The sequence below is a fragment of the Equus asinus genome, chromosome 2, assembly GCF_041296235.1.
Source record: "Equus asinus isolate D_3611 breed Donkey chromosome 2, EquAss-T2T_v2, whole genome shotgun sequence".
In the NCBI taxonomy this organism is placed as follows: Eukaryota; Metazoa; Chordata; class Mammalia; order Perissodactyla; family Equidae; genus Equus; species Equus asinus.
Genome location: NC_091791.1, coordinates 80,156,137 through 80,169,793, shown reverse-complemented (window position 1 = coordinate 80,169,793; position 13,657 = coordinate 80,156,137).

Genomic DNA, 13,657 nt, shown 5'->3' with positions numbered 1-13,657 from the left:
CCAGCCAGCGGGTGATTACAGCCTTTTCCTTTCCCGCGTCTTTCCTGGGTAGGCCCACAGTCTTGCACAACACAAACAGCCTTTCAGGTCCCCAGGAATAGGTTGGAGCTTCTTAAAGTTTCCTATGCCCTTCTTGTTTTCCAGGAGCTACTTTTAAATTCATGGCCAGGTTGTGATTTTTGCCAACTGACATCGCAGCCTAAGGCAGCTGCAATGTTGCCAGCAGATTCCTGTTGCTTTGGTAATGCCCTGGGGGTGGGGGTGTTTTTATTTCTGCTGAGCTGGGCTCTGAGCTAAGTTAAACAGCCACAATACCCTGGGAATAGAGATTTTCTAGGTATCTGGAAGTTTGGAAAACATATGGGAATGCTGCTTTTGTTAGAGCACTGAAAGTGGTGACTGAAGCTGGAATAAGCAGAAAGGAGTGGTATTTGGTATCCAGGCAAGTTGTCTGAACCTTATAATGAGTTTTCAGGGATACGATATTGGCTGAGGATGCATTTGTTTCTGTGATCAGGGAAGCTATACTAGGGGCATTCAATTATAGTTAATCATATTTTGTGTTGGCAGAATCTTACATGGAAAAGGCAGATGGCTTCCTTAGGGCTGGGGAAGCCTCCCTCCCTTAAAACAGGAAGTGGGTATTTACAAGGCTTTAAGACGTTGAACATTGATTGGTCTGGTTCTACCAGATTGATAGTGCCAAAGTAGGCTCCTGTTTACTTTGTTGTCAATTGCATCCAAGACTCCAGCTTTCCCTGCCCTGCCATATTTCCCCTCCTCCACTCCATATTTTGAACTTGGGTTAGACTCTAATTATGCTTTGGAATTTGGAGTCATAAATCAAGTTAATTGCAGTGGTATAAAATATCTTATCAAGGCACAGATAACGAAAAACGGTGGCCTTTATTCTATAAGACATTTTTTATATTCTTGGCAAAATCTCAGTAAAATTATTGTAAAATTAAGGGTTGATGAGATTAAAAAGCTGTGTGGCTGGGTCAGTTTGGCTTGTGAAATCAAATTTGCTGTTAGGCAGAGGGAAAGTTTACTGCAAGAAGCTGAGAAGGCTTTAGGGTTTGACATAAGAAGAGAGATTTAGAAGGAAACCCAGAGTCTCAGGAGGAAAGGGTGTCTTACTCTTGCAGAAAACAGCAATGGTAAGACACAGAAAGGAAAGGATGGTATGCCAATAACAGAAACAGACGTGCCTCTCTTGTGGTGGAGCAGGAAGAGGACATAGGCACGATCTCCTGAAAGTGAGAGAGGAATAACAGATGTAACTGAAATACCAGAAGAGTCTCCCATGAATAGACAAAATGGTAGAAATGCATGTTTCAGCTGCTCTTGAAATAGCACAAATTCTGTTACCAATGTCATCTTACTCCAGTGGGATTCCAACCCACTCTAAGGGAAGCTCCAAAGAGGGGCCCAAACCTTGTACCCACAATCCATCCCTTCCTCAGAGGGTTCTTTCCTATTTGGTGTCACGGATTTGAAATGAAACTGAAGTTGAGAGTTCAACAACACAAGCTTTATTCAATGGCCAGAGAATGGAGAAGTGAGAACTAAGTTCACAGATGAACTTCTCAGCTTCTGGGTGATCAAGCAGCAATTATGAAGGGTCTAGGTAAGGAAGGGGAGGAATAGTGACAATTGTTGGGGGAACTGGGCAGGCTTTTCTGGGGAACAAGGGTGCCACCTCTTTTCTTTCCTTATTTGGTTATATCCTGCCATTGCCGTGGCAGTTGTCAACTATCACAGTGTCAGTGGAGGTGTTCTATAATATGGTAATGTATTACAATGAGTGTATATTGCGCTGTGGGGTCTATGTCTGGTCAAGTCTGACTTCCAGGTTGCCTTTGAATGGCTTTAACTGCGTGTGACCTATGTCTCAGCCATCTTCTCCTTCCTCTCTTTGTGGTTTCCTGTAAGCTAAAGAGAATGTATTAGGCTTGTTCTGAGCAGGGTTGTGGTTAACACCTTATAGGGTCAGTGGGCCTGGTAACCCAAGGCCTGGAAAATTAAAATATAAAGGGAAAATGAAAGGAGGAGCACACAACTGAGGTGTAGGGGAGCAGAATTTGCCACCCCAAAATGTGTCTCTTTGGCTTGATTATTTTGGGATGATTATTTTTGATAATCTCCTAAGGAAGAAAATTCCCTTAGGATGCAGCATTCATAGGTTTACAGAAAGCCAGGGCAGGAGGCTGGGGCAGCAGGACAAAAATGCCTTTGTTAGGATTCTGGTTGGGATATAAACACAGAGAAAAGGGCTACACTGTAGAAAATGGAGTACTCTTCTCACAATAGAGATTCTAAGTAGACCTTTGGGCCATCTGGCTTTGTGGCGCTAGGAACTCAGGGGGTCAAAAGGGGACTTCCCCTTTATGTACATCCCCCAACAGAATTGTACATTTGTTACAATCAGTGAACCTACATTGACACATGGGTTTGGACAAGTGTATGACATGTATCCATCATTATGGTATCATAAAGAGTATTTTCACTGTCCTTAAAGTCCTCTATGCTCTGCCTATTCATTTTTCCTCCCCTCAACATCTGGCAACCACTGACCTTTTTGCTCCATAGTTTTGCCTTTTCCATAAATGATATAACTGTAATCATATAGTATGTGGCCTTTTCAGATTGGCTTCTTTCACTTAGTAACATGCATTTAAGTTTCTTCCATGTCTTTCCATAGCCTGATAGCTCATTTCTTTTTAGTGTTAAATATTATTCATTGCCTGGATATACTACTGTTTATTTATCCATTCACCTACTGAAGGACATCTTGTTGCTTGCAAGTTTTGGCAATTTGAATATAGCTGATATAAACAGACTGGGAGTTCCACCGTGGGCCTCCCTGGTTCTTAGGCCTTGAAACCCAAACTAAATTATACCACTGGCTTTCCTGGTTCTCCAGCTTGCAGACAGCAGACTGTGGGACTTCTCAGCAGAATAACAAAAAGCATTGTCATTTGGTAAAAATTCCATCTGATTACCAAAGTTCTGAAGCTTATGGATAAAAAAGGGAGAGGAAGAAATCTAATAAAAATGTAAAGAACACATAGAACAAAGGAAGAATGTTTAATTTTTCTATTTTTGTGCCATACTCTAAGACATGCAATGCTTGCTTCACGATGCTTATATTAAGATGTTTTTGTGATTAAATTGATGAGGATCAAGGCTGCCCCAGGGAGAAAAACCCAAGGCGTCCTTCCCTACATATCATCTATATCATCCTCTGGGAAGCACAGGAAGTCCCGACCTTATCTGATCTGATTCTTATCTAAAGTTATAGGACAACCCAGTAACCAGATCCCACCTAAACTGATACCATTTTAATGGCTTTTTACATAATCTTTCCTTTGTCTTGTAAAGAGAGAACTCACATACCTATGCCTTAAATTTAACCCTACCTTCAACCCATGTTTGAAACTCTTTACTACCCATAGGTCCTGTCCCCATGCTACTCCATGCTATTCTCTGAATAAAGGAGAACTACTACCAGACCTTGATAGTCCAAGAAATCTTTCTTTTGCCTCCTCAGCTCGCAGAGCCTACATCAAAATCAACGTCATAGCTATGAGTGCCTGTTTTAGCCAGAGTGGGATAACTCAAACCCTCCATGTCTTTTAGCATAAAGGTTTATATTTTGCTCATGACACAACCCAGTGTGGGTCAGTGGGAGTGGCATTCTGCTTCATGCAGTCGTTTGAGATCTAAGCTTCTTCCAGCCAATGGCTCTGCCATCTCCTAGTGCTTCCTCTACTGGATACAGGTGACAGAGAAAAGAAAGAGCTTGGAGGACACCATGGGAATTTTTATGTCCAGGCCAGAAGTGGCATAAATAATTTGTATTCTCATTCTATCAACCAGAATGGCTTCTATAGATACAGCTGTCTGCTATGGAGGCTGGAAACTCTGGTGTAGGTATGTGGGGAAGAAGAGGAAATGAATTTGATGAGTGTTATGGGTTGAATTATGTCCCTTGAAAAGAAATATTGACGTCCTAACCCCCGATACTTCAGCATGTGAAGTAGAGTCATTGAAGATATAATGAGTTAAGATAAGGTTATACTAGAGTAGGGTGGGTACTTAATCCAACATGACTGATGTCCTTATAAGAAGAGAAGAATCTCACAGCGAGGAGATGGCCTCATGGTGACAGTGTCAGAGATTGGAGTAGTGTCTCTACAGGAATCTGTCAAGGATTAGCGGCAAACATGAGAAACTATAAGAGGCAAGGAAGGGTTCTCCTCTAGAGGTTTCAGAGGGAGAATGGCCCTGCCGACATCTTGATTTTGAACTTCTAGCCTCCAGAACATTTAGACAATTTAGACAATAAATTCCTGTTGTTTTCAACCATAAATTTGTGGTGACTTTTTTGCAGCAGCCCTAGGGAACTAATATAATGAGCACTTAGCCAATCTCTGTGACAATGCATTTTGCTTTTCCTTTGTCAATGTGTTCCGAGAGGTATTTAAACAGAGGTGATAGGATAGACAGAATAGACAATGGAAACAGTATGACTAGGATGGGAGCAGATTAACATTGGAGAGGAGCCTCACCTCCCCACCTCCCAGGCAAATACATGTCCCCTCTTCTGTGTTCTCTCATAACGTGTTGCTACTTTAAGGGCACATGAGACCCAAGTAAGACTTACCTGGGCTACGTCTGCTATCCTGGGTCATGACCATAGAGAATTCTGAGTGTGGAGAATTATAGAACCAATATCATAAGAACAGGGGCAATAACTTCCGTGTAAACTAAGCAAATACAGTTGAAAACAAAAATTAGACAAAACTCCATAATACCTTTATGAGAGTCCCTGCTCACGAGTTTCACAATAGTGAACAAGACACACTTGAGTCCTTTGCTCAGGAGCTTATTGCGAAAATAATATGAAAAATAAATTCTTATTCAAATGGAAAGTATAATAATTAATCAAAACCATAAAATGAAAAGAGACTCTCAATAGTTCTAACCAATTGTTTGTTTACTGTCTTTCTGAGAGAAGAAAAACATGGATCCCTATATACTTTTAAGGAATGACATACATTTATTTAAAAATTTAAAACTTTGAGATTATTTATAGAATTATGTATGTCTCCTTCCTAAAAGCTTATCATTATATGTATGATTTTAACCAACTTTCCTTGTAAAAAGGAGAATTCTCAGAATGTTGTTTAGTGACTACTGATTATCCTTCTATGTTAGCAAGAAAACGTTCATAAGTTAGTCTTTCCTGGGAAATTCTTTTCCGCAACGTGACCTTTCTGATCATGACATTGTTTTGGTAATGCAAAATTCAATGACTCTGTCATTGAGAAACATTAGATTATTAGTGAAATTCACTTAATCTCTAAGTTTTTTGTTTTCTCCAATGGCATATTTTATACAGAGAACAAAAATCATATTTGTGTGCATTTTCTTCATTTCTATGAAGCCAACTGATTGTTTCATGTAAATTATAACATGGAATCTAATTTTAGTATTAGAAGTATTGTAATGCTGAATGAATAAAGAAAAAACAGAAAAACTAGTCAGTCTTTTCATTTTTATTTTAATTATCCAGATATGAGTTTGAATTCCTAATGCTTCATTTAAGTAACTCCAGAATAGATATGCATGTATACAATATTAACAAATAATATTGTTAATTAGCCAGTCTGCCATGTGGCTAGTCGCCTGGATATACTGTATCACAAAGACGTGCTCATGATTCCTGCTTTTATGGAGTGAAGGTTGGGGCCATCTGTACTTCCTCTGGGGATGACATGGGTGTTGTCATGAGATGGGGATGATATGCTCCGTTCAACAGGCTTCATCTTTATTGGACATTATAAAAAAATCTTTTCTCCTTCCTTTCCTTCCTGAGAACTATCCTCTTTCCTCAAAACCAAGTAAGCATTCTGGAAGAATAGAAAAGGAAATGATCTGGAAGGATAGTGAAAGGGAAAAATTATCAGAAATGGAAGCAAGTAGATCCATGCCGTGTGTACAATCCTACCATTAATCCGATGAGTTCCATATACTTAATGCCATTAACAATTTTCTTCATGTTCGATATTACTATTTACCTTCATTTAAGGGAAATATCTAATATATTTGAAAGATTTCAGGGTTAAAGAATATTCTAGAGAACCTGGCATACATGTGGATGTGTGTGTGTATTGGATAATTAGTATAATGTGACAATGTCTGTATTTCTAGGTTGGCTTAAAACAGTTCATTAATTTTCTTCTTGTAATATTTAAATGTATTTTGTCACTGAACTTTTTTCTACTCATTTTCTCTCACAAAATGATTGAAAATATTCTGAGGAAACAGAATTTCTTTGTTCTTTGTGTCCCCAAAGCACTTAGCAGAAAGGATTCAATGTGGCGGCCTCTCAATACTTTTGCTGAGTGAATAAGAAGCTTGCAAGCTGGTCGGCTTTAAATAATTGTTTGTTGAGTTGCATCACGACTCCGCAGGGTTCTAGATTCTATGGAAACCAGCTTATCTCTGTCCTACTTCCTCGGCTGTGACATTGGCACTGTAAACTGAAATATGTCTTTATTATTAAAATCACAATGAACACATTCCAGTCGGACTAACAGTGTTCAGGGAGAAAATATCCAATTATTAATAGTCTCCCTGGACTTTGGTCTTAACCAAGCCACTTTCCATTACTTCAACTCAATTTAATGGCTTTGAATATTTTCATTTATGCTCCTTAGCATGAATAAAAACAATTCCAGGAGACGATTTCTCCCAAACTTAACTCTTTGTGCAATGAGAAATTTATTCCCCTACACCAAGGTCCATGAAATTTTTCACCACATTACCTTAACTTGGAAGACTTGTTCTGTCTTTGTATGTGATAGTAAATTATTTCAGAAAAAATTGCTCCTTTAACATATCAAAATACTTTAACTATAATAGAGATTTTTCTCTAGTTCATAGTGGAGTTTTGCTTATAACAATAAGGAAAACTGCACAAGTCATTCTATGCATTAATGTATTCTTTGCTCTAACAGAAACCAGTGTTTAGTGTATGCATATTTATATCTTTCATAAAAAATAATATTTATTCTCTACAAAGCATCCAGTTCAAATAGATTCCAAATATCAGACCTACAGGCCATACCATAAGGAAAACTGTAAGAATTTTAAGATCTTGTGCTTTTCCTCAAAAGAAGAGAAGAGAGTTCCTGGATACAGTTAACAACGTTAAACTTTGGCAACAGAACTTAATAGAGTTAAGGCATTAGAGAGGCATGACTTCACAGACAGAAGGCATTATTAAAAAAATGTATAAAATGATAGAATTTTTGAGTTAAGATATCCCTTGGCATTCTTCTAGTCTAATCTCCTCATTTTACTAGATGGGGAAAATATCACTGAGCTAGAAATACCCAGCTCATGCATCCAGCCAGTGAGATCAGCGATGGCTGGCATAGCAAGACTGCAGGACAAAGCAACAGCCCATGCTGAAGGAATAAATGTTTTGATGGCTTCCTGCAGGAGGAGGAAGGGGTTTAAGGAAGGTAGGAGATGTAAAGTGTCTACTTAGAATCAGGTATTTAGTTCTTCCTGGAGTAAAGGTGGTGTGGTGATGGGGAAGCAGTGGTTTAGAGCCCAAAGAAAAGTACACAACAAGCTTTAATGAGAGGAGAACAGACAGAGAGAAGATGGCTATTGAAAGAACAGAGAAGCCTTTTTGTTGAATGTCTGGGGGTGGTTGAAACAGGTTTCTGCTTCCAGTTAAGGGGGTTTCCTGTTTATCAAACCATGTGAAAGAAATGAAGGTAGTTAAATTGAGTTTGAATTAAAATTAATTTAGTGAAAATTAATTCACTTTTAAGGATAAAATTACTCCACTTTTAATGAAAGTCAGAGTTACTTTTCCAAACAGCTAAATCTAGCTTTCTCTCAAAATATCAGGCTTATGTACAACAACATCACCATTTCTTGAAGGTATGTCTTGCCTGGTGTAAGTGTACTCTGATTATCAAAGTTTTTGTTTTGTTTTGTTTTTGAGGAAGATTAGCCCTGAGCTAATATCTGCTGCCAATCCTCGTCTCTTTTTTGAGAAAGATTGGCCCTGAGCTAACTTCCGTGCCCATCTTCCTCTACTTTATATGTGGGATGCCTGCCACAGCATGGCTTGGCAAGCGGTACCTAGGTCCGCATCCGGGATCCTAACCAGTGAACCCCGGGCCGCTGAAGCAGAACATGTGAACTTAGTTGCTGCCTCACTGGGCCAGCTCCTCTGAGTATCAAAGTTTTGACCGAAGTTGCAAGTCATGATCCGTCTGATAAACGAACAACATATTGTGTACTCTGGAGGAAGCATGGAACAGTCTAGCTGGGAGCAAATATGCTGTGATGGATCAACCCCACTTTTAGTTACACATTCCCAAGGAACTGCTCATACACAGCCATAAAGAAACATGTACAAGTTGCAGATCTGTGTGTCGTAGTAGGGAGGAGAGCATTGATGCCATAAAACGGTGCTGAGTGAGAAAGAAATAAGAGAAACAGAGTAAGATCTATAATAAAATTTGTATAAAACAAACACAAACTCCACATATTTTACCAATTCAGTTGTACATGTTAAATGTGTTAGGCATTTACTTCTATCTGGAGGGTTTTGGAGATATGAATGAGCAAATAAAAAAATTCTAAGGCAAGAAGTACATCTTGCATGAATAAATGACTTTTATCTGCAATAAATTAAGGACTATGGTTTACTCCAACTTCTGTATCTGGGGTCAAAGGAAAGAACAGAAGACAGAGAGATAGAAGGAAAGAGGGAAGATAGGAAGAAAAAGGAAGGAAGAAAGTTTTGTAATAACACATTAATGGATTCTTTGCAGAACAAGATGAATTGAAAGATGCCAAACATGTCCCATGGAATTTTACAGCTTACTGAACAGTTAATAAGAAGGCCATGCATATGCATTGTCTTTGCTTCCTTGCTCTTGCCTGCCTGTCTCCATCACATGAAATAAACTACAAATAATCCTCTTTCAATCATTACTGGGAGGAAAAGGGAAGGATATAAGGGAGATGCTGAGTCTGATGTGGAGCTTTTTCTATGGAAGTGGGTTTTGTCATTTGCTGATAATGCTAGTATTCTACATGTGCTGCTGCATTTTCCAATTCACTAAAAGCTCTGTTTAACGTTTGTCGTTTATTACACTTAAAGTGTATATTTCCCCTATTAGAGAACATGCCTATGTACAGCTCAGAATTAAAGTAACTGAAAACCAGACCTCAGCTTATTTAGAAAAATTTAAGGTGCAAACTATATACCTGCAAGCTCTGATCACACAAAATGAAAAATGCTTGAGGAAATTATTTGGAAAATCCAAATAGAAAATGTGATGCAGGGTGGAATGTCCCGTCCTTATCTCCCTTCAGGGCGAAGATGCTGGTCCCCTGCAGCCCAGAGTGCTGCTGCTGAGGACGGTCAGTGAGTCTCTCCCTAGTCCTTGCTGTGGCTGAAGGGAGCTGCCTCTCCCTGGAACAGCCTGCATCTGAATGCCTGGTCCTGTGAGGGCCTGGTCCCCACGCCTCAGGGAAGATCAGCTCTGATGGGCTTTCTGAGCTCCTGAGCTTGCTGTGGATCTGCTGAGGCCTTTGTTGAAGCCCGGCATCCCAGTTTGACCTCCTCCTCTGCCCAATCTCTTCCTCCCAGGTGTCTGCCCCACCACAGCTCCTACACCTTGCTCTCAATTGGCGTCTGTTTCCCTCGGGGGAATCTGAACTAAGACAATCATAAAAGGGTTTCCCAGTGAAGACAAAGAAACGCTTGAGAAGACCTGACGTACTGTTACCAACACAACTACACTAACTTCAGTCTGTAAAATAATCATAATCACAATCATAACAATACTAACAATAGAGTGCCTACCTTTTGTCAGATACCATATTAAAACAAGAGAATTACAGAGACTAGGAGGACATGGCTCTTGGTCTGGAGAAACTGAGATGAGTGAAATTTCTTGACAATTATTTAGCCTTAAACTTCCTTTTATCTATGTATATTGGTTTTGATATGACTGTTCTTATTTAGTCACAAGAATGTTGAGACAGTAAGCCCCTGGAAGGTACTAGTGGATTTACAGCCATTTTTCAAAGACAGGAATCAGTGGAGAAGATAGTACAAAAAATTTATATTTGTATTATCCAGAGTTGATAAGTTAGTGTTTACTTTTGCCAGTCATGATGTGCTTGCAAATTCCTTTTCATTCAGTAAGTCACAGTCAGCTTAAGTTGCTAAAACACAAAATCTTCCAGGGAGCAAAATGTGTATCATGGATGAACAATTCAGAAGTGAGTGAGGTTGAACTATTTGTATCAGGTTTTCTTCCTAAAATTTTGCACTTTGAATGCACTGCATCCAAGAAGAGAATTCCACTTTCTTAAGTCTTCTCAAGAGGCTTTGTTAATGAAAGCATCTCTGTAGGAGCTAACGGGGCAGAAGACCTTAAGGAGTTTATAATCCAGTTGAAGTAAAGAGAGATGTAACCTAGAAAACATGGAATACACTTAGAAAATAGTGGGTGATAATTAATATTATAGTTCTATATTGAAAACATGAACTTTTTCAAAGATACATAATGCCAAAAACAGCGCCATGTCAGATTGTCAGTGGTGTAGATAATAAATCAGTGAATCCTAGAAACCCCTTGAAAAGGATGTGAGAATTGAATTGGTCTTTTTGCAGCAACTACAGGTGATGAGAGGGTCACTGAGCTGGCTGAGATGATTGATGACGATGATGACGGTTGAAGGGAAGCAGCAGAATTGGTGGCACAGTGGGGACAGAGAGGAATCTCTGAAAGCAGGAGTTCATTGGGGTGCCTCAGAGGTTGCCCTTGTCCTGTGGCAACCAGGCTAACAAAGAGCGCAGGAGTGAGGGTTTGGTCACCCCACCAGGTAAGGAGCCATGACCAGCTGAAGTTCCTGCTGAGGGCAAAGAGAGCATGGGATGCGTGGAAGTAAAGGCAGCCACTTTATAAATACTATGACCACATGTCCGGTTTCAGAAACAAGGACTAGAGCAGGATGAGTATTTCTTCCTTCTTTTGCTATGAATATTTTGCATGTATATTAACCAATTCTTTTCCTTTTTCCCCATTTCTCATTTCCTTATTATCTAACGTGAGATGTGTCATAAGAATAATTTCATATCTCAGATACTGAATATCAAAGAGGGAGTGATAAGAGGAATAAACATTAACTAGTGATGGGCAAAGTACATGGTGAGGTATCTCCTTTCTGGGGGGAGGATTGGCATGTGTTTGGTTATATGAAGGATAGTTGCATCCTGTTAGGTGGAAGCATGATCTTGCTGATGTCTTTATTTGCAAGATATATATGGCTAAAGGTGGTGCGCATGGATGCCTCTGAAGGATAACAGATATGTCACTCCCAAAATATGCCACTCTGGCATAAGAATTGTTTTGAGCTGAAGGTAATTGGGAAGAAGCAGATACAAGACAAGCTCTCTGCTCTCCCCCTATTTGACTAAAACAGGACATTAATTTGTAAGGATATTCCCTTCTCCCCTTTCTACGAGGAAGGACTGAAGCCAATCACTGAGATAACTCTAGTCCTTTGTCAACCTGGTGCTGGCACCAGAGGAATCTATACAACAAACCTTACTAACTAGCCCTTCTATAATATTAGTTTCCTCAAATATTTGCCTTACCACAATTTGCTAGCCCTAGAAACTCAAAGTCTCTTTCCTTTGTCTTGTCACTTCTCTACAAAATATATTGTTCTTTTGTTAAGATGTTGTGTAAACCCAAGTTCTAAACACTCCTTTGAATTACTCATCGCTGATACTCCCATGTGTATGTGCAACATACATATTAATAAACTTCTGTTTGTTTTTGTCTTGTTTATCTGTCTTTTGTTAGTCTAATTTCCGGGATTATGCTGGGTCTTCATGGTTAAGGCTGGGAACTGCTTTTCCTGGAATCCCCAAGCCTACAGATTTCTGGGTTAGAGAGGTAAAAAAAAGCAACTTGTACAAGATTGGGAAGGAGGAAGGAACAGCCATTTCTCTCGAATGTTATAGTAGTCAGAGACTGACTGATTCAACAGGGTCTGGCAGACCCAATGCCTCACTCTCCTGACTCCATGCCCAATTGTCTTCTTGACTGCTGACCCTAGTGACCAACAGCAGTCATGAGCCCACAATGCAGTCATGCTGGTGGACCCCAGGGACAGTGACCAAACAGAGGTGGCAGCTTCCTCTAGACCTCAATGAGTTGCCCTTCCTTGTCCCACCTTGATGGCCAGACCGTCTTGGTGTCTTAGTCGGCTCGAGCTGCTATAACAAAGTACTATAAACCAGGTGACTTAAACAGAAGACATTTATTTCTCAAAGTTCTGGAGGCTGAGAAGTCCAAGACCAATGTCCCAGCAGATTCAGTGTCTAGCGAGAGCCTACATCCTGGCTTACTGTGTCCTCATATGGCAGAAAGAGAGAGTTCTCTGGCCTCTCTTTTTTTTTTTAAGATTGGCACCTGAGCTAACATCTGTTGCCAATCTCTTTTTTGTTCTTCTTCTCCTCAAAGTCCCCCAGTACATAGTTGTATATTGTAGTTGTGATCCTTCTGGTCATGCTACGTGACACGCCGCCTCAGCATGGCCTGATGAATGGTGCCATGTCTGTGCCCAGGATCTGAACTGGCGAAATCCTGGGCTGCCGAAGGAGAGCACACAAACTACTTGGCCAATGGGAGGCCCCTGGTCTCTTGTTATAAGGGCACTAATTCCATCATCAGGGCCCCCACCCTCATGACCTCACCTAAACCTAATTACTTCCAAAGTCAGCACCTCCAAATAGCATCACATGGCGGGTTAGGGCTTAACCACATGAATTTGAGAGGGACACAAACATTTAGTGCGCAGCATTTGGCTTCTTGGAATTCCCCAAAAGCCTGACTATCATTTCATGCCAGTGCTTCAGATGGACTGATTAGTGAGAACTGCTCTAATTCCCTGACTCTCCCTTCCAGCCTTTCACTTCTCCAGCCCCTTCCACTTTGGTGTAATATCTAATTCCCATAATAAAGCCCTTATTTCCATTAGACTTATAGGGGCTCTGATTGCCAGCTGAACCCTGAGTGAAGCAGGTGGGATGGGAAGAAGTATGGCTATATGCAGGATAGGCATGAGGGAGAGCTGGACAGAGGAGAGGGCAGTGTGTTGGGAAGTGAGAGGAAATGTATTTGCAGCCACCATGGAGTGGGGACGGATTAGAGAGAAGCTTGAAAGAAGCATTGGAATCAGAAGTTGCTGGAGGCAAATCAGAAGCCACGATTGGTCCCTGAACAAAGGAAATATTAAGAAGGAATCTAAAATTATAAATAAGTTTTGCCTCCATATTGGAAGAATCTGGTGAAATGTATGGTAAAAGTTAAGATAATCAAGCATATTAGCAAAAATAATTGATTATTTGGAAGAGAAATATGAATACCTAACAATGTGTTAAATTGATATGGGCATTAGAAACTTTTTCAAAAGATCTCACACTACAGATAAGATGTAATATGTTCTTCCTCATGCCGAATGGAAAAGTTTAGAAACATGGAACCAAAGCTTGATAAATGGGCAGCTTTTTCTAGACAGAAATGGAAGAATG